The 20,368-nt window shown below is 40.8% G+C and overlaps 1 long non-coding RNA gene across 1 annotated transcript in view; it reads right to left on the reverse strand.

Moving 5' to 3' along the window:
- Positions 1 to 269: 269 nt before the first annotated feature.
- The window catches only part of LOC149458552 (uncharacterized), a 57,919-nt gene continuing 37,820 nt past the window's right edge, over positions 270 to 20,368 (reverse strand). The window contains exons 2-3 of the long non-coding RNA XR_016313404.1: positions 6,385 to 6,487; positions 270 to 2,198 (exon numbers count right to left, since the gene is read on the reverse strand). This is a non-coding gene — a long non-coding RNA (uncharacterized LOC149458552). The remainder of the gene's footprint in view (positions 2,199 to 6,384; positions 6,488 to 20,368) is intronic.

The following is a 20,368-nucleotide window of genomic DNA, read 5'->3' on the forward strand; positions in this document are numbered from 1 at the left end:
GCTAATGGAGCATTTTTTTACCCTTTTACACTGTAGAACCATTTTAAGACCTCATGCACACAGATGGCTTGAGGCATAGAAATCTCAGTACTGTAAAACTGCAGTTTTTAGCGCCCAGAGAGCCAGAGGTAGTGCAGACCGTTGGCCATAGATATGAACAGCCAAGTCCATAGGTATCAGAAAAGTCCAGCAGCTGGTTTCTTCAGGAGGACCACAGGTCCAGGCATCCCCCCCCCCCCCCCAGCAAAAAGGCAGACTCCACACAGAAGGCCATTCCAGGTAATTATTATTATTATTATACAGGATTTATATAGCGCCAACAGTTTGCTCAGCGCTTTACATTATAGTGGGAGACAATACAGTAACAATACAGTTCAATACAAGAGGGATTTGAGGGCCCTGCTCCTTGGAGCTTACAATTTAGGAGGGAGGGGTGAATGGAACAGTAGGTAGTCACTGTGGGGGATGGAGAGGTTGGAAGAGTAGAGGATTCCAGAATTAGCAGAGGGCGGGATAGGCTTCCCTGAAGAAAAAGGTTTTCAGTGATCGCCGAAAGGCAAGTAGAGTAGGTGATAGTCTGATAGATTGGGGTAGGGAGTTCCAGAGGATGGGTGACGCCCTGGCGAAGTCTTGGAGACGAGCACAGGTAATGTCAGATAGCGATCAGACCAGGAGAGATGAATCTAACAAAAGCATGTGTGTGCCTGAGCCGTTGGCTCCGTACCCCCTGTCCCCTATTTAATCCACAGTATCAATAGGTCGGACTCAAAAAGCCCACTAAGCAAGAGACCTGGCTATTGGCTCCTGCTGCTGTCAATCACAACCAGTCAGCCAATGAGGAAAGATGGAGGCAAGGCCAAGCCGTGGCTCCATATGTGAATGAACACACGGAGCAGTGGGTGCTCCCATAGCAAGCTGCTTGCTGTGGGGGCACCCAATAGAAAGGAGGAGCAAGGAGAGCCTGCAGGAGACCCGAGAAGAGGAGGAACCAGGGTGCTTTGTGCAAGACTACTACACACAGCAGGTAAGTATATACATGTTTGTTATTTAAAAAAAAAAAACCTTTAGAATCACTTTAACCAGTGCTCTGCTGGACACTGATAAAAGTCACAAGACTGCTATATACTGCTGATGAGAAAAGGTATTTAGCAGTTTATATTTACTAAATGAATTGCATTTCCATGTGTACTGTGTAAGACCAGATATAGTAAATGCAGGGTTTAGTAAGACTTAAAGTTCTTCTGGGGTAAAAAGGTTGAGAAAGGCTGCACTCAGGGGCGGACTGACCATTTGGAAACTCGGGCACTGCCCGAGTGCCCAGGGTCAGTAGGGGGCCCCATGAGATGCCCCTGGTACCTTTTTCATAGGCCTTTTTGAGTTTGGGCAAGGACACAGGGGCCCCATGATGCCCTATTGCCCGGGGGCCCCATGAGTTGTCAGTCCGCCCCTGGCTGCACTAGAGTTTTATTGAAAGCTGTGTGGATGGCACTGAGCAAGACCTTTCTAGCTCAGGCTACATATACTTATCAGTACATGTCACTTTTCCAGTACTTGATTCCTTTACATCAGTTGTTCATACATAAAGAGAAGTTCACATCTATTGGCTGCAAATTTGTATATGAAATATGATTAATGAAACATGAAGCAAGAAGTAGTAAATATATGAAAACCGTGTAAAATACCTTCGGATAAATGTTGCATTGACTGTGCAAAATGAATAGAATCTGGGAGTACACAATACCTTCTCTCAGATAAAATAAAAATAACGTTCGGCTATAGATTGCACTTCCTTTTTTTCCCTCTACAGCCCATTACCAGGCAGTGAGCACCAGGTCTTTCATTTAATGCACATGCTTGTTTTCTGTCTTTTCCAATGTACAGAGTTATTTGGATTATCCATTGAAGATCATCCCCTGCTGTCTTGCCAATGAACTTTCAGCATCTCTGTTATTCAACTTCTCATGTTCCTCTCACTACGGCCCCGGCACCGAGTGAACTTTCTGTTGCTTGTGCTCAAAAGCTTATGATACTTTAAACAAAGTGAACACGAACATCAAACACAAACACCTCTTTTTTTTTTTCCATTTTCTTCCATCGGTTGGACTGCCAGACACTTGTTTTTCCTCTTATTGCAGCCTGCCTGTGTCTTGAGTGTCTGAACTGTTTAACTAGTAATTATTTCTTCATCCAGGAATTTCCTGAAACACAAAGCGGAGTCATGTTTGCCATGTAAGAAGATGTAAATGCTGTTGTTATTATTAAAAATGGCAATGTTAGAGACTGCAATGTAAATGTACAAAACATCCAACCATTTCTGGTATGTTCTCAAACTGATAATTTTTCATTTCTGATGCTCATATTTCTTTTATCTAGGTATTCCACAGGCTAGGGCAGATGAGTAGGGATGATCTTGATTTCCTATGATCATTAGCTACATTTAGTGGAGCAGTATTTATCCTGAAATACCCAAATCTGGAAAATGCTGCATTATGGCCATCAGATAGTGCTGACGATCATGAAAGACCACTGTATCAAACAAAATATGGTCAGAAATTGTGACGAGTGGGTGAATGCTTGTGACACTTGCCCAACTATTTTTTTTTAAATAGACCTCTAAGAGTCTGGTGACAATTTGGAGGGGCTCCCCACAGCAGCTAGGTCTCCTGGCAAAGCTGCATGTGATTAGGCACTTGCTTGACTGTCTGGTTCTGACAGTGGAGGGGTGCTCACCTGCTTGCAGATCACTTGTTCAGCTATCTCTGCCTCGTCAGGTGGGGCCTTTCTGAGCTACTGATGGAGAGACACATTCACTTGCAAGATGTTTTTAGATTTCCGTGCAAGTACCGCCCATTTCAAAATCCTCCTACAAAATTCCAATGGAATTCAAATCAGGTCCTTGACTAGGGCAGTCCATAACTCTCTATTTCATTTTTTTGAGCCATTCACTGGTGGACTTGCTAGTGTACTTCAGATAATTATGAATTATAATTATGATAAAAATGCCGATGCCAGCATCCATCTTCCGGGTTCCGTTCCCTGCTAGCGTCGGGATGTACGGGGGACATAACTGGCGGGAAATTAAAAAATGTAACATTCACTCAATACACTAAAATCACATAGTAAAACATTACTGTATGTCTCCTAGATTGTAAAAGCTTGAAAGAGCAGGGCCCTCAATCCCCTCATGTTTTGCATTGTATTGGTATTGTTCTGTCACATGTTCTGTCCCCCTTTGTAATGTACAGCGCTGAGCGAACTATTGGCGCTTTATAAATACTGTATAATAATAATAATACTGTATCAAACCATTTCACATACATTTTGTCCCGAGTGCTTTGTCCTGTGCCCTGCCTGCATTTTTACTGTTCTTTCTGCCTGAAAACTGAGAAACGTCCATGGCGTCCAAAAAGCGTCCCTTTAGGTCAAAAGCGGTTTTAGACCGGCTAGAGAACAGTGATAGTAAATCAGAACCACTTGCAGAATTGAGTGATAATGAATCGTGGGGAAATTTGTCATCAGACACTGAAAACGATTTTGCGACTAAGCTCAATGATTTGTGAACTTGGCGCTATATTTCAAATTTCAGTGTTTTTGGTTTGATTACATTATTGAATTACATTTATTATTATTATATTATTATTTTTAATGATTATTTATTATATTATAATTTATGATTTCGTGTTTCAAATTTTATCATACCCGGGATGTTTACTAGACTCTTGTTCGGACAGATTTCAGTGAGTTATTCTTAAGAATTACAGGCCTACAATAAAAAAACAACATATTTCCATGCAAAAAAAAGTACCACTTTGAGCACAGAAATACTGACATCATCAGAGCACTAGGGAGGTTAAAGTGGACAGTCACTCTAGAATTACTCTATGAACTTTAAACAGCCATATACCACAAGTACCTTGATAAATTAATAGAACCATGTTTGATGTCTGTACAAGCTTTGGTTGTCCAGCAATCAGCATCAGAAGCTGCCAGCAATTAACAAGCGACACCATACCGCTTGGCCTCCTTGATGCTATCTATCTATCTTTTGATTCTTCCTCCATGCCCTAATACTGGACATGAGAGGGACTGAATGACACCATGAGTTGCATAAATAGCTGTCAGTTTCCAGTGCTAATTGTTAGAAAAAGAGAGTGTAGACAGAAGTCAAACATAGTGCAATACATTTATTGAGGTACAAGTGTTATATGGCTATTTGATGTTCATAGAGTAATTCTAGGTGAACTTCCACTTCAATTAGGATTGTGAATATGAATATAGCACGTCAATTTTGTGTGTTATTTGTGTACATAACCTTTACCTGTAGGCAATATCTGAATCAAGATCTGATGTTTACTTGTTCAAACATGTTAAAAAGTTAATAATTTTTGTGGTGGACTTACTTTTTGTTATGACAGTAGGCAGTGACTTGCAGCAGTTGATGGTGTACATAGCTATAAAAAGAACATGGCTGACAAATATTAATGGAACATTTTTAGAAGGGAGGTGGTGGTGGGTGCTCAATTTAAACTTAGGATCATGTTAAGTGACTAATCAAGGGTGAGTGATAACTTGAAAATCAGACTCCAAGGAAATGACCATCCAGAGATTTTGAAGGATTGTATGTGTTGTTTTGTGAAGTAGAACCTTCAGGTAGGCTTTTACTCTTACGTTAACCTTTAGAAAAATGTAATCCCCAGTGGAAGGATTACAAAAAGTACAGGCAGATCAGATTGGCAATTGCTGTAGTTCTCCCCTACTGAACCCTTCACATGACCATTCTCACTGGTCACATGACCTCTACTGAAGGAGCTTGATGGAGTGACCATGAACAGAGACCATGTAATCAAAGCCATGGGTTTGGTCACATGACAGGTGCTGGATGAGACGAGTTCCTAGAATTTCAGACCTGCTGTATTGTTTACTATCATTCTTCAGAAGAGTAATTTCTCTAAAACAAAAATTAACTTTAACAAGAGGGTGACCATTGCAAAAAAAAACATTGACCATGTTGGCGCATGGAATCATAAGCCGTATCCAAAGCACGTTTTAATGGTAAAAGCAATGTGAATTTCTGTCATTCATAAAAGACGCATCTTAATTTCCATAATCATTTTGCATGTGGGTGTGCAAGAATTCATAAGAACAGAACTACAGACACAGTGCACACTCCTACACATGCACACATGGCAATGTGTGAGTGGGCATGTCACCCATCACCATGTGTTTCATTTCCTATGCCAGTTTAACCTAGTTACCCTGCTTTCAGAACAAGGTGCATAGATACATACAGACCAAATGTAATGAAACACAGAATATTCTTTTAGGTTATTCTTTTTCTCGTATTTTGTATAAAAACACACTGTTGTTACTGTAAAATACAGATTACGGTACAAAATGTTTTGACGCATTGATCATATTAGTTAAGAGTGACTTGTCCTGGTTCTCAATTGCTACTAAAAGTCCTTGTGCCTTAAAGAGACACTAAACTCTGCATTTTTAAAAAATATGTATTCTTAACAAACAAAAGCATCTTCTAGTGCTCTCGTCATCACAAAAGTATCTCTAGTGCCTCCTCCGAATCCCCAAATATTGTTTTTTTGCTGCTGTGATCTGACTTCCTGTTAGAGGGTGACTACTTTCATCTTCCATGGTCCCACTGTATGTAGGAACTCTTGCTTGCCCCCAAGATGGTCTATGGGATTTGTCATGCAAGGTAAGAAGAAATGTTCGGATGACAACTATGTAAGATGAAAATGTCCTTTTTGAGGAGATGTCCTACTTCCTCTTGCATCTCCAAGATGGGAAGTGAAGAGACATCTCCCTAGCAGGTCAATGTACATATTTGCCGACACACCATGGATCATTTATTGCCCGAAGGTTTTACTAAAGATGATCACATCACAATAGACAAAGGAAAATACTTCAGAGTTCCGTAGGGCCTCTTCCTCACGTATGTGATGATCATCACTATGCTTGATGAAGGAGTCCTGCATGGCTCCAAAATGTTGCACTTTGTCCATTGTGATGTGATCATTCTTCAATAAAACGTTAAGATGATACTTGATGATCCATGGTGTGCTGGAAAATATGTACATTGGCCTGTAATGTCCCCAGCTTCCAGCTGGCTGTTGCTGCAGCACCTGCTACTTCTGAGTCCATTCCAGGAACGTGTGCAATGGGAATATTGACATGATCTACTCAGCAAGACACAAACAGTAGAAAAAAAACTTGTCAATAGGATGGTTTAACCCTTCCGCACTCTATCCAAACAAAAATACTGTGAGTATACAAGCACTTTAAAGGGGATCTCTAAACATTTTTGAACAAAAAGTTTTTTAATGCAGATGAGGCATACTGTGTCTCTTCTTCTCTAAAGTTTCTTACCTGCCTGCTTGCACTGCAATGTCAAAATCTGCTGAGATCAATCAACATGATGCCATCTTGGACCAGCCAATCAAAACAGCCAAAGATCAGAACCTGGAAGAAGCTTGAGGAGAACAGGTCAACAACTGGTGAGGGACCAGTGGCATGGAGGTAAGTGTATTCCACTTTAAGAACTTATCAACCACTAAAATAGCAGCTAATGGGTTAGTAATTAAACTTGAAAAGCATAGTCCACCTAATGCAAAATTTTAATAAATGCACTCAATCAATCAATAAAATAAAACATTTGCTATATTTCTGCATTCATGCCTTCAGAGCATTGCAATCATGATCAGTGCACTGTAGATGCAATGCACAGACTTCTGCATTGTTTACCCTCAGGTCCAGTCATGGACCCTCTGTTCTGGAGCTGGGAGAAGTAAAGGACCACAAGTGTGGTGACTTCAGCCCTGAAGGAGGGGGAGGTCTTTGAGCCCCTGTAACACGTTAGTGTTCTATTCTATCTTGTCATAAAACAATATCAATATTTTTTGGACACTTTTATAGCTCTCAGACTTTATACAAGCAACAAAACCCTGGCAGAGGTTCAACCCCCAACAAAGATCCATTATCTCCTGCACTCAAAGACTCAGATCAAACGGGCGTTAGTAACAAACAGCGTGTTCATCCGCTGGTGATCAGAGGTTGTGCAGCTCTATCATGAAGCTGGGGAAGCTTGATAAAACCGTAGAAGAAGATGAAAGAAAGAGCACACAAACCTTGCGCATTACCTCAATAAATAGTGACTCATTTTATTTTATTTTATTTAGGAAATATACTCACACAAGTGATGGTAAAACAGGCATAAGTTAACCATAATCCACACAGGCTTACAGGTAAATCCAAAGGGGGGGATACAAGCTAACACGTTTCGAAGGGTGCTCCCTTCTTCATCAGAGCTGGGTTTGGCAGATAGAAACTTCAGTATAGCAGAGTTCCCATGGCAAGGAGACATTCAGCCACTGAGTGTCAGTATTACAGCATTTCAGCCTATTTAATGTCACTGGTGATCAGAGGTTGTGCAGCTCTATCATAAAGCAAGGCTGAAAATTAGTCACTATTTATTGAGGTAATGCGCAAGGTTTGTGCGCTCTTTCTTTCATCTCCTTCTACAGAGGTTCAACCCCCTCCCTACTTTATCTACAATTATAGAAAAAAATTGGCTTTAGATGCACTTTAACAGTAACCTTTGATTAAAGGTTATGCTTAAACATTTCATCTTAATCACCTTCATCTCAACTTAACAGTCGTCCTATTAGCCTGGGTTCACACTGATGCGGTGCAGAATTCACAGCGGTTTCTGTGCGAATTCCGCACCGTTTCACAATTGCACCCTGTTCATGCAAACCGCTGAGGTGTGTGTATGTTAAGTTAAAAACACCCCGAAATCGGTTTGCAAAACGCGATGCGATGTGCAGAATCGGATTGCAAGGGTGTGAATACCCATGCAATCCGATTCTAGTGTGGATCAAAAAAGGGTCCTGCACCTTTTTGTTGTGGATGCAGTGTGATTTGAGCCATACAAAATGTGTGGCTCAAATCGCACCATACAGAATTTGCATGTGATTTGCACAGGAATGCAGTGCAGTTCCTGTGCGAGTTACATGCAATATGCTGTACCGCATCAGTGTAAACCCAAATTTAGTTAACCTAATCCTAATTATAAAAGAGCAAAAAATATAACCATATACTATCACACCAATGTTATTAACCATATCACATTGACACTGTTTTTGTACCGACAATCTATGACACCTAGAAATTTCAATGACATACTTCTATGGAGAAAAACGAATGATCAGCAGTAGTGAAATCCCCTACTGTGTTGCTACGGAATTATTGCAGAGTCAAAAGTTTATGTGTTCAGCTTTCTTAATATTTCATTTGGAGGTGTTCCACATAAAAGAAGCCAGGCTCTAATAAATGTCCCAAACTAGTAGGATCTATCAAGAAACCTAAATTATTTACGTATTCCTAATATGAACACTTCATGCTGAGCAGTAGCTGATAATATGCTGGCAATAACATTCCCCAGTACGACCATGTACTGCAAACTTTTAAGGAAGAAAAAACATTTGCTTAAGAGCCTCTGTAACTCTAGCGGCTCACAGAAAACTGTTGTGTAATAAATCTTATCTGCAGCGTTGCTTTTTGTCAGTGTCAGAATATAACTGTTGGGTACCAGTTTGCTGCCAACTGAAAACATTTATTTAAACTCGAAAAAATTGTGTGTGTGTGTTAGCCCTTATAGCTACAGTGTCTGCTTAAGGAGGCACTGGGGTTATTTTACTAAAGGCAAATAGGCTGTTCACTTTGCAAAGTAAAATTTCCCCAGAGCATATTGAATTTGGTGAAATATCACTTTGAAAATAATACCCAATCACATGTAACGAAAATAAAAAAATGGTATTTCTGCTTACACATGATTGGATGATGGAAGTTGTCAGAGCTTCACTGATAAATTGAATTAGTGAATTCCCTTGCTTTTAGAAAATCAATCCCAATCAATCAATGTCCTCTTACCCATCCAGGGGAACATGGCAGTGTTTCTCCAAAGAGCATTCCCTGATCCCCTACTAGCCATTTTACCAGCGTTCCCCCACAGATTTTTTTCCCCTACCCAATACTTGTGGGTATAGGCATACCACAAAACATCCATAAGCTGGATGAGGGACTTTTTTTTGTACCAAAACACTACCCAAATTGTTACATAAAATACTTCATAATCTTTATTACATTGCATATACACAATTTTTGTGATGGCCTAGTAATAATTATAGTCCTTTTATATTATAAAAAATGTGTTTATGCAATATAATAAATAATAAAAATTATAATGTATTTTATGTAACAATTTGGGTGGGGTATGTTTTTTTTTTTTACATGTGTATCTAAAAATCATTCAAAATAATACATTTCTTTCAAAGAGATACTCTCACCTTACCAGTGTTCCCGTGAAGTTTCTTGCTCCTACACAGCTGGCTCTAATATTGGTTGGGGAAGAAACCTAGGAAAGTGGTAACATCCCTCCCCTGTTCATATGACAGTACTGGCCTAGTGATTGGCTACTAGGACCAGGCATCATCACAAGGGAACAGGTCACTTGCTACCCTATGCCTGCCAGTATATTAATATTGGTTGGTATGGTGGCCATTGGGCACCAAATCCCATATATTAGTTCATATTCCTATCACACATATTCCTGGTATGAGCCCTTAAAAGTACCGGGTGCTGCAGCGACCACCAGCTGGATACTGGAGCATGCACAACACTGCGTAAATATTCGCCAGAACACCATGGATCTTCAAAGTCTGAATTTTTTTTCGTTGAAGAAAGATCACATCACAAACAGAGAAGTGCAGCATTTTGGAGCCTCATAGGACCCCTTCATCAGGCATGTGATAGGTGCATACCATTGTGCAAAGTATTTAAATGAACATCCATAAATCAGGAACAAGAAGACAAGATTCATCCTTTAGCTGGATGAAGGACTTTTTTTTTTCCCTAATATTCCTTGTGTCTGATAGGGTATTCTTTACAAAGTGAAGCATTACCACATTGACATTTACTAGGGAAAATGAGTGCAACTGCACTTGCAAAATACACAATCTATTTGCCTTTAATAAATCCACTCTAATGTGTCTCTTGTACTTTATTTTAAAATGTTTAGGGGATCTGCATAATTTACTGAGAACTTCATACTGAATATCATTCAACAAATGTATAACATACAGTTTTTTTTATTATTGTCTAGATTAAAACATTTCAGATCACTTGTGTTTAAAGGCAAAAACAAGCATGAGTTCATTGTACATTTTTACATAATTAGAGCTTCCATATAAAATTTCCAATATCACTGCCCAACAATTATTATACACATGACCATTAATCTTCAACACAAGAGAAATAGTACACATGTATTTTGGTGTGTCACAATGCTGGTTCCACAGTGAGATGGGAACCACACAACTCGACGCATTTCATAGCTATATTGCTTTCTGCTTCCTCTGGAGTATTACAGGAGTTGCTATACTACTACCTACTAATATGGCTGTAGATCTTTATATATTGGTAATTGTGGCACTAGTATATTACTAACACATATAATAAATAATGTAATTCTAAAAACAAATGACAACCAAAAGTATCCATCTGCATTCCTTGACTTCAGGCTACCCCTAGGGACCTTCCCGTTAACATTTGAATCCCAGCTTTGTGTCCACATTTAGGAGGGTTTTTTGTCAGATTTTAAATGCTTTACAAGAAGAAGCTTATATAAGGTTTTAGTGCTTGGGTTTAGATTTACATTTATAACACAGGCTCAAATGCACATGTTTGCCAGCACACCAAGGATCATCGAATAACATTCAAAATTTGTATTGAAGAACGGTCACATCACGGAGGACATAGTCAAATGTTTCGGAGCCACACAGGACCCCTTAGTCAGGCTTGGTTCTGAAACGTTGCATGTACTCTGTGATGTGATCGTTCTCCAATAAAGATTTCTATGTTATTCGATGATCCGTGGTGTGCTGGTGAATATGTGCATTTGATCTGTGATTTCTCGGCAGACACTTAGCAGTTGGTAAGGTGGATGAGTCTGGCAGCAGCCTTCATGATGGACTGAAGTGGGGATAGCCTATTGAAAGGACATGTGCATAGTTTTGTCATGCTAGGTCACCTCTGTGTGGCATTTTTAGGTCACCTCTGTGTGACATTTTTGCTTGCAAGTGATTAAATGATGGAAACCAACAGAACTTTTCCATATTTACCAAGCTCTACGGAAAATGAGTGCAACTGCACTTGCGAAGTGCACAGTCTATTTGTTAGTAAATCAACCCCATTGGTTCTTGTTGGGGCCACTGAAAGTGGCCCTATTGCAACTATAACCTTGGCGGAGGGAAAGTACTGTGATTTTTCAGCAACACACAGCACATCAAGATGAAGTGTCTTTCATTTTTATGGGTAATTGATTTTTGTATATGAGAGGATTATTTTTGATACTGATATTATTAAATTTGATTCAGCTAAACCACGGGAGCCCTCATTTAGTCACTGCTTCTTTCTTCTCAATCACCCTTTGGTTAAGATTTTTATAAGACACTAACATAGATTTTCGAAGTTACACCTTGGGAATTCCATGATCCCCCAGGGAAAATGTCTGTTTTCTAATGAGTTCTCTACTTTTTGCTTATTCCAGAAAATTAAAAGGGTGTTTCATGGAAATGTGTAGCCTTTTTAAAGTTTCTGAGATACAATTGATCAATATTACACATCACATCAATAAATGTTAATGGATTTAAAACCCTTGTTTGTATAAATAATTTGTAATTATCCATGTACATGGGGACATATGAAAACCCCGCTTCTTGTAATGCAGCATAATGGTTGCGCTTCACTGTGTTTTTTTCTCAGTACCAACCTATTACTTTGCACCAGGGGCGGACTGGCCATTTGGAAACTTGGGCACTGCCCGAGGGCCCGGGGTCAGTAGGGGGCCCCATGAGATGCCCCTGGTACCTTTTTCATAGGGTTTTTGAGTTTGGGCAAGGACACAGGGGCCCCATGATCCCCTATTGCCCGGGGGCCCCATGAGTTGTCAGTCCGCCCCTGCTTTGCACATATTATTGCCACTTGTCCTCCAGAGGATTTATCCCCCTTCCTGACCAAGCCATTTTTTGCAATACGGCACATTATTTTAACTGACAATTGCGCAGTCATGCAACACTGTACCCAACTGACATTTATGTCATGTTTTCCCCTCAAATAGCGCTTTCTTTCGGTGATATTTGATTGCTTCTGTGGTTTTTATTTTTTGCATTATAAAAAAAAAATCCTGACAATTTTGAGAAAAAAAACAATATTTTTGACTTTTTGCTATTAAACATGTCCAGTAAAAACCTTTAAAAAAATCAAATGTCGTCATAAATTTAGGCCAAAATGTATTCTGCTACATGTCTTTGCTAACATAAAATCCCAATACGTGTAAATGAAGTTATAGCGTTTATAAATGGTGGTATATATACTTGAATTTTATTCCTTTTTTATACTAGTAATGGCGGCGATCAGCGACTTATAGCGGGACTGTGGGACTGCGGCGGGTATTCTGACACTGGGGGGGAACTGACTGTCTCTGACATCCCCAGTGACACCAATAAAGTGATCAGTTATAATAAAAAGCACTGACACTGTGCTAATAACACTGGACAGAAACAGCATGGAAAGCAGGCATTTGAAGGGCGTTTTTAATGCTCCTCAAACGCATATGAAAATGATACACATGGCAGCACACAGTGCTGTTCACACTGGAGCATAAGTTTTGCGTCGAGTCAAAATTGATACCTCATGTGGAGTCAGGAGGATTTGAAGCCTTTCAACACCTCCCATTCAAGTCTATGGTGATGCTGGCAGGTGTTTGTGGGCGTTTTTGAGGCGTTTGCGGGGCATTAATACTATTAAGTTCATTATAGTCATTAGTGATGCGGTTTTAGAGCTTGTAAAATGCCTCAAAACCGTACATAGGGCATTTGGGAAGCAGTTTAATGCATGTAAAATGCCTGTCTAATGCCTGTCAAATGCTATAGGGGCATTTGGGAAGGCAAGTGTGAACAAGCCCTTACTGTGTGCTGTGTGTGTGCTTTATTGTGTAAGCAGAGCCATACAAAGCAGTGTGCAGGAGCTGACAGGGGAGGGATCTGTATTGTTTACATACAGACCTCTCCCCCATCGGTGATATCCAGCGATCGCAGGCAAGAAACCACCGCCAGGGACCAGGTGATCAACAGCTGAGGCCACCAATGGCCTACCCGGAAATGCAAAATCATGTATATATACGTGATTTTGCGCAGCCCTTCCACCCTGTAGCAGTATTTCTGCTATATTGTGGTGGGGAAGTGGTTAAAATACACTCTTGTACCTATGATCAAAAAATATTGAAACTGAAACAAAGAAATATGATATGAAATGTGAAAATGACATCAATATTTTCAGGACTCGTGATTATCACACCTATAAAAGCTGTTGGACATCTAATTCCAAAACCAGCCATTTATATGGAGTTGGCCCTTTAAAAAAGAAGATCCATAGGGGTTACAGTCTACCCTGAACCTACAGTATATTTCTATGGTGACAAGGAGAGAATACAGCTTAATAACAGCACGCACACCTAACTCTGAGCGATAAGGCTGCACTATTATTAGGGATGCACCAATACCATTTTCTGATTGGCGAGTACGAGTACCGACACTTTAGGTAAAGAACGAGTACCGATACGTTCGGTCAAGTACTCATCAATACCGAATACTGATCCTTTGTGGTGCGATTTGCGGCAATACAAAATGTATGGATGCAAATTGCACCACAAAAAATAGCATGCAATTTAAGCAGGAATGCTGTGATGGTGCTGACCAATCATAAGCCATCTAGACTGTACTGTCATCCCTGCAAGAAGAGGAGAGAAAGCTTCAGGGATTTCAAATCACCACAGCTTTCTCTTCTCTCCTACAGCTGAGAATCTGGAGCATCTGCCTCCATCCTCGGCCTGATAGCCGACACTAGTATATACATCCCCACACGTCCTTCTCTCCCACTCTCCGCTCAGCATGGGATTGGTGTGGGGAGGTTTTCCGCACCACTCCTGTATGAATTCAGGCTATGACCAACCTGGGTTCACATAGGAGCAGTGGGGAAACCTGTTTAAATCGCTTGCTATTCTTTGCAGTGCAATTTGCATCCATACATTTTGTATGGATGCATATCGCACCGCAAAGTATCAGTTTGGGTAGTAGTAGCATTTTAATGAGTACGAGTACTGGTGAAAATACTCGATATCGACACCAATACCGATACCGGTGGATCACTAACTATTATAACAGCTCGAGAGTGAAGATTCAGAATCTTACAAATACGCACTGGTTCTTATTACAGTCAGGGCAGCTCCTTGCTGTAAAAGTAGAGACAAGTCAATGCACAGACACATATCCAAATCTTTTTCAGCCTTGTCCAGATAGTTATTTGTCCCTGTGTCATTGCAAAAGCCAGCAAAACTCATTTTCAAATGCCAGATTCTTAGTTATTTATATTTGCAATATTTAATTTGTTAATTCTATAAAAGGTCCTCAATTTAGCTGATTACACAGCAATTATACCCCCTGCCACTTTCAGTACATAGGAGTTTAAACTAAATTACAATCTAATTAAACACTGGGGAACTTTTCGCGTTACTCTTGATTTCATTTTTTGGTAAATTTGGGACATGTTTTTTATGTATATTCTATCTTAGCAGAAAGTGCCTGTAGCACTGTTTCTGTGTGATAAACTGAACATTGGAGACTTAAAAGAGGAGTATAAGAAAAATGTTTTTGTTTTTAAATCATACTTAACTAGGTGGATGCAGCATCGGTCCAATGCTGCATCTGCCCCCCATCGGCTCCAGGGGTGAGAAATCAGCAATCACATGACCGCTGATCGCTGAGCTCTCACTACCGCTGTGGAGGGGAAGGGAGCGGCTGGCTAAGAGGCTGAGTTGGGTGGCGCTCCAGACTCTGGGTTGGATCCCGACCATATGATCGTGATCCTCTCCCAGCCCAGACCAGCTCTGTGACATCATCCACCAGCTTGCTGAGAGGCTGAGTCGAGTGGCACTCCAGACTCTGGGTTGGATCCTGACCATATGATCGTGATCCTCTCCCAGCCAGGACCGGCTCTGTGACATCATCCGGCGGCTTGCTGAGAGGCTGAGTCACATGGCGCTCCAGATTCTGGGTTGGATCCCAACCATATGGTCGTGATCCTCTCCCAGCCTGGACTGGCTCTGTGACATAATCCACCAGCTTGCTGAAAAGCTGAGTCGGGTGGCGCTCCAGACTCTGGGTTGGATCCTGACCATACGGTCGTGATCCTCTTCCCAGTCTGGAACGACTCTGTGACATAATTCGCCAGCGGGCTCCAGCTATCAGCTGAAAATGGGTCACAGCAGTGCGAACAAACTGTGATCTATAGGGGAAGTACTACCAAAAAGAGTTTGGCTGTGCTTCTCCTTTAATAGCATGACAAGGGTTTAGTGACTGTACTCCGCAAAGCTTATGCTAGCTATCCCTTTATACCCTGAAAAATGATAATTACTTTGTGTCTAATGGCAGCTTTATTGGACATAACATACAAAATGAGAAAACTGTAATTAATAAACATGAAATAAAATAAAATAAAAAAATGTTATGTAAGGTGAAACAACACAGCTGGAATGTCAACCCATACAAAAAAAGATTTTGCTCACTTTGGAAACCGCAGTTTGGCATTGCATGCTATTATTAAAGTGTTGCTAAACCCACAAAAGTAAAATAAGTCTGTATATGCAGTAAAGCATGGTTGTTAAACTCCCAGTGGGACCTAAGGGGTTAATCCTCTGCATTGTGTAAAAAGGCTGTTTGATCCTGTTTTCTCTGCCCCTCCTCTTGTTCAAATGTCCACGTCTTATCTCCTGATGAGACAGACTGAACCCAAAGCCACATGCACATGCTCAGTTTAGTGTGTATTGCTAGAGAGGTTGGGAGAGTGCATGTGATCAGTACAGGGCCAATCAGCACTGTCCAGACAGAGGGTCAGGGGTTCTGCATCCTCCTAGAGCAGAAAGAAAACTCCTACAAGCTTTAGCCAGTGTTCTGCTAAAGTCACAAGACCACTCTAACTGCTGATGAGAAAAGGTATTTTGCAGTTTATAGTTACTACAATAGTTGCATTTCAATGTTGCGTGTACTGTGGGAGACTAAATAAAGTGAATGCAGGGTCCTGGGAGACCAGATATAGTGAATGCAGGGTCCAGGGAGACCAGATATAGTGAATGCAGGGTCCGGGGAGACCAGATATAGTGAATGCAAGGTCCGGGGAGACCAGATATAGTGAATGCAGGGTCCTGGGAGACCAGATATAGTGAATGCAGGGTCCGGGGAGACCAGATATAGTGAATGCAGGGTTCGGGGAGACCAGATATAGTGAATGCAGGGTCCGGGGAGACCAGATATAGTGAATGCAGGGTCCGGGGAGACCAGATATAGTGAATGCAGGACCCTGGGAGACCAGATATAGTGAATGCAGGGTCTGGGGAGACCAGATATAGTGAATGCAGGGTCCAGGGTTTAGTAACACTTTAAGCTTAAGATCTTCCAAAACACTGACATTTCATCAGAGCACTGTGCCGTGGCCCGGGACTCCTGTGCGCATGCGTGATGTCATTGCGGCTTGGCCAGTCAGATGGCTGGAGCTCGCAAACCAGGAGGGAAGACCAGGTGAAGATGGAAGCCTCTGCAGCGGTGACAGCACCTTGCTGGAGGGCTTCGATTTAAGGTAAGTCTCTCATAATGTGGTAGTATGTGATGCACATTATGACATTACCTTGCAGGGAAAAATGTGCGGTTTACTACAGCTTTAGATGCCACTTTAACTGAACTGCTTTATATCTGCAGGAAGTGAAAAACCAATGGATCTACTGGCAGATGCCAGCTGCCAGTTCTGCTTTGGAACTTTTTGCAACTATCCTTAATATGGGGCATCATGCTGAGGAACTTTAATATAGAGATTACAAGCAGTAAGGGGTTAGTATGTTGACCAGTATGTTGAAATGGGAATCAAACCTACATTTTAAAGCAGATCAGGTATTGTTGGTCTAATATATGAAACATAAGGATACATATAGAAAATGAGAACATAGAGATGAAAGGGTTGGGGAGCACAGCACAGTGAGTGTACCTGTAGTTTATGTTTTTGCATGAGGAATACAGAACTCTAAGGATATTTTAGAATGAGGTGGGAGGTATGGGAAAGTGTCTCTGCTTCAGAATTTAAATGTAACTAAATATGAGATATTTTATATGTAGTAACATGGCACATTCTCATATTCAGCCAACAGGTGGCTCTGTTGGCTACTTTTCACATGCTAAATGAACCCCTGCCTTGTCAAGTGCTGGATCTACTGAGGTTAAAACATGATAGTATCACTCTGAAGCCGCATTGCGGTGACATCCCAGCTCTGGGAGATACTGATTTGTTGTTACATAGTTCGTCTGGCTGAAAAAAAAAAACAAAAGTCCATCCAGTTCAACAAAAAAAAAAAAGTTATAATCCTATACCCACAATTGATCCAGAAGAAGGCAAAAAAACAGCAAAGCATGATCCAATTTGCTCCTGTAGGGAAAAAAATTCCTTTTTGATCCCCCCGAGAGGCAATTGGATATTCCCTGGATCACTTTTACCTATAAATGTTAGTATCCAGTTATATTCTGTGTATCTAAGAAAGAATCCAGGCCTTTTTAAAGTAATCCACTGAGCTGGCCAGAAGCAACTCTTGAGGGAGTCTATTCCACATTTTCACAGCTCTTACTGTGAAGAAACCTTTCCATGTTTGGAGATTAAATCTCTTTTCCTCCAGAAGTAAAGATCGCCCCCTTGTCCTCTGTGATGACCTCAGGGTGAATAGCTCTACACCAAGTTCACTATATGAACCACTGATGTATTTATACATGTTGATCATATCCCCCCTTAATCTCCTCTTCTCAAGAGAGAATAAATTCAGTTCCTCTAATCTTTCCTCATAGCTGATCTCCATGCCTCTTATCAGTTTGTTGCACTTTCTCCAGTTCCCCAATGTACTTTTGATAAATTGGTGCCCAAAACTGAACTGCATATTTCAGATGAGGTATTACTAATGATTTGTACAGGGGTAAGAGCCGCTCTAGGCTCAGATGTATATTTTACAAGTACACTATTCCAGAAAGAAGCAAATATAGTAGTTGATCTTCTCTTTGTACTGGACATTAATATATTCCTACAAACTAGCTCATATAGGAAAACCATGCAGAATATTCCTTTAAAAAACGTTTGGGCCTCTATGTGTTAATCACACATTTATTTCAGCAGAAATCTAACATAAAAGTGTTTTATTACATTCATTAGTGTGAGGCCTTCTTGAGCTCCCACTTTGCATATAATCCACCAGGGGAGAATGTGGCTTAGATGGATTAGCATTATTGTTCATGCACTTGCATGGCTGACTCATTTCCCTCCCATGGAAAATAGGCAACGATTATAATCAGATTAAACCTTGCCATTTATTAACGCTGCAAAACCAGACGTTAAGGAGCAACTCTGCACAACAACTTCAATGAACTGATGTTCAAGACACATTGTAACTGGGTTGAAGTCATAATGTTCATTTAGTAAACTGAATTTAATATTAAAGTGTTTGTATTTCTTAGACATGAAATATGAACAAAGCATATTCCTCTATAGTGTGTACATGTCTCAATCCAGAGCACTAAGTGTCAATTCTGTCTGCTGTTCTATTCCTCTGCATGAGTCACTTCTGACAAGTTTTCCTGCCACCATGAGAAAAATGGTGACAGAGGAGGGAGCTCCAGCACACAGCCTGTGATTAACAGCCTTGGTTCTGTTACTGTGTGCTGTGTGAAGGGGACGTGTCTTTTCCCTCCACTCAGCTCTCACTGAGCTCTGAAGAGTAACTTCAGCTATTTGCCCCCTGCTTTCTTAAAGCTCAGAGAAACTGTATAAATTCTGCACTTTGAATGGCTGTACATAAGAAATGGCTACAGATAAACAGGTACAACGTATGTCGGAGGATTTGTTTCATCTGTGTATCACCAGTCCAGTCACTTTGCTGGGTGTATGTAAGAGCTCACAGCCACTTTACGTTTTTGTATACTATATAGAATTATTATAAAATATCCTATGCATTGAATACATCCTCAGCAGAGATTTAAAGAGGATCTGTACTGTTGAAGTTGTGTCCCAAAAACACTAAGGGGGCTAGTCTTCAGTTTTTGTTGTGGTCTTCCTGCAGCTGGCTATCATGCATTATTCCACACAGTGGGGTTGATTTACTAAAGCTGGAGACAGCAAAATCTGGAGCAGCTCTGCATGGTAGCCAATCAGCTTCTAACTTCAGCTTGTTCAATTGAGCTTTGACAAAAAAACCTGGAAGCTGATTGGTTTCTATGAAGAGCTGCACCAGATTTTGCACTTTCCAGTTTTAGCAAATCAACCCCAGTGTTTCTATGTGGAGGTAGTTATCTTGGTAGAGGCAAGGCTTTGCTTCCTCATGTCAGAGTCTCCAGCGAGGAGAACAGTGAAGAGCACATTAATGACATTCACAAATCTCACTTCAACATTGTGAGACTATCAGCCTCAGGCAGTAGGGCTTTAGATGATCTCACGCAGCAGAAATACATCCATGAGGTTACAGGACAGGAATGCCTCGGCACACTAACATACCAGGACGTGCACTGATATTTTTCTGGAGGAACTGAAGGCAAAAAATTTCATTTCATACTGCTTAGGCAATACTGATTTTCCTAAACGTTTACTATAACATAGCAGCCAGTGGGCTAATCGAAAAACAAAAAAAAATCTGAATGGATCCCCCCATTCACAAACAAAAGGTAAAATGAGGACTCCTCCCCACTGTGCTATTATATGATGACAGTGGGGAATCTTCCACTGTCAGAATACACTGATGCACCCATTGATTGAATGGAAATTTTGCAACAGCCCTATTCAAGAGCAGTTGATCAGGAACAGCCAAAGATAGATCAAAATTTGATGGCCCCTGCTGAACCAGACAGATTTCAGTCTATCTATAACCAGCTTTAGGGTGCTTCTGGTGGGGACTGAACCCTTTTGCTAACCATAGTGCTGTGCTACCTCCCTTCCTCAGATCTAGATCTCTTTAGCATACCATAGACATCAGAGAATAGTTGGAGGTGCAATCAGATGTCTTTAGGTCTAGTTTCAAGACAAAAGCTCAATTGCCCCAACTGTTAAAGAGCAATTCCATACAATAGCTACTAATGCTATCCACAGAAGAGGAAAACATCTCAAGAGAAAGATAATTATGATCAATGTTACAAGTACCATTCATTTCTTGAAGTGACCCTCC

Source organism: Staurois parvus, unplaced genomic scaffold, assembly GCF_062004578.1.
Source record: "Staurois parvus isolate SC_StPar_1 unplaced genomic scaffold, SC_StPar_1.0 ptg000283l, whole genome shotgun sequence".
Classification (NCBI taxonomy): Eukaryota; Metazoa; Chordata; class Amphibia; order Anura; family Ranidae; genus Staurois; species Staurois parvus.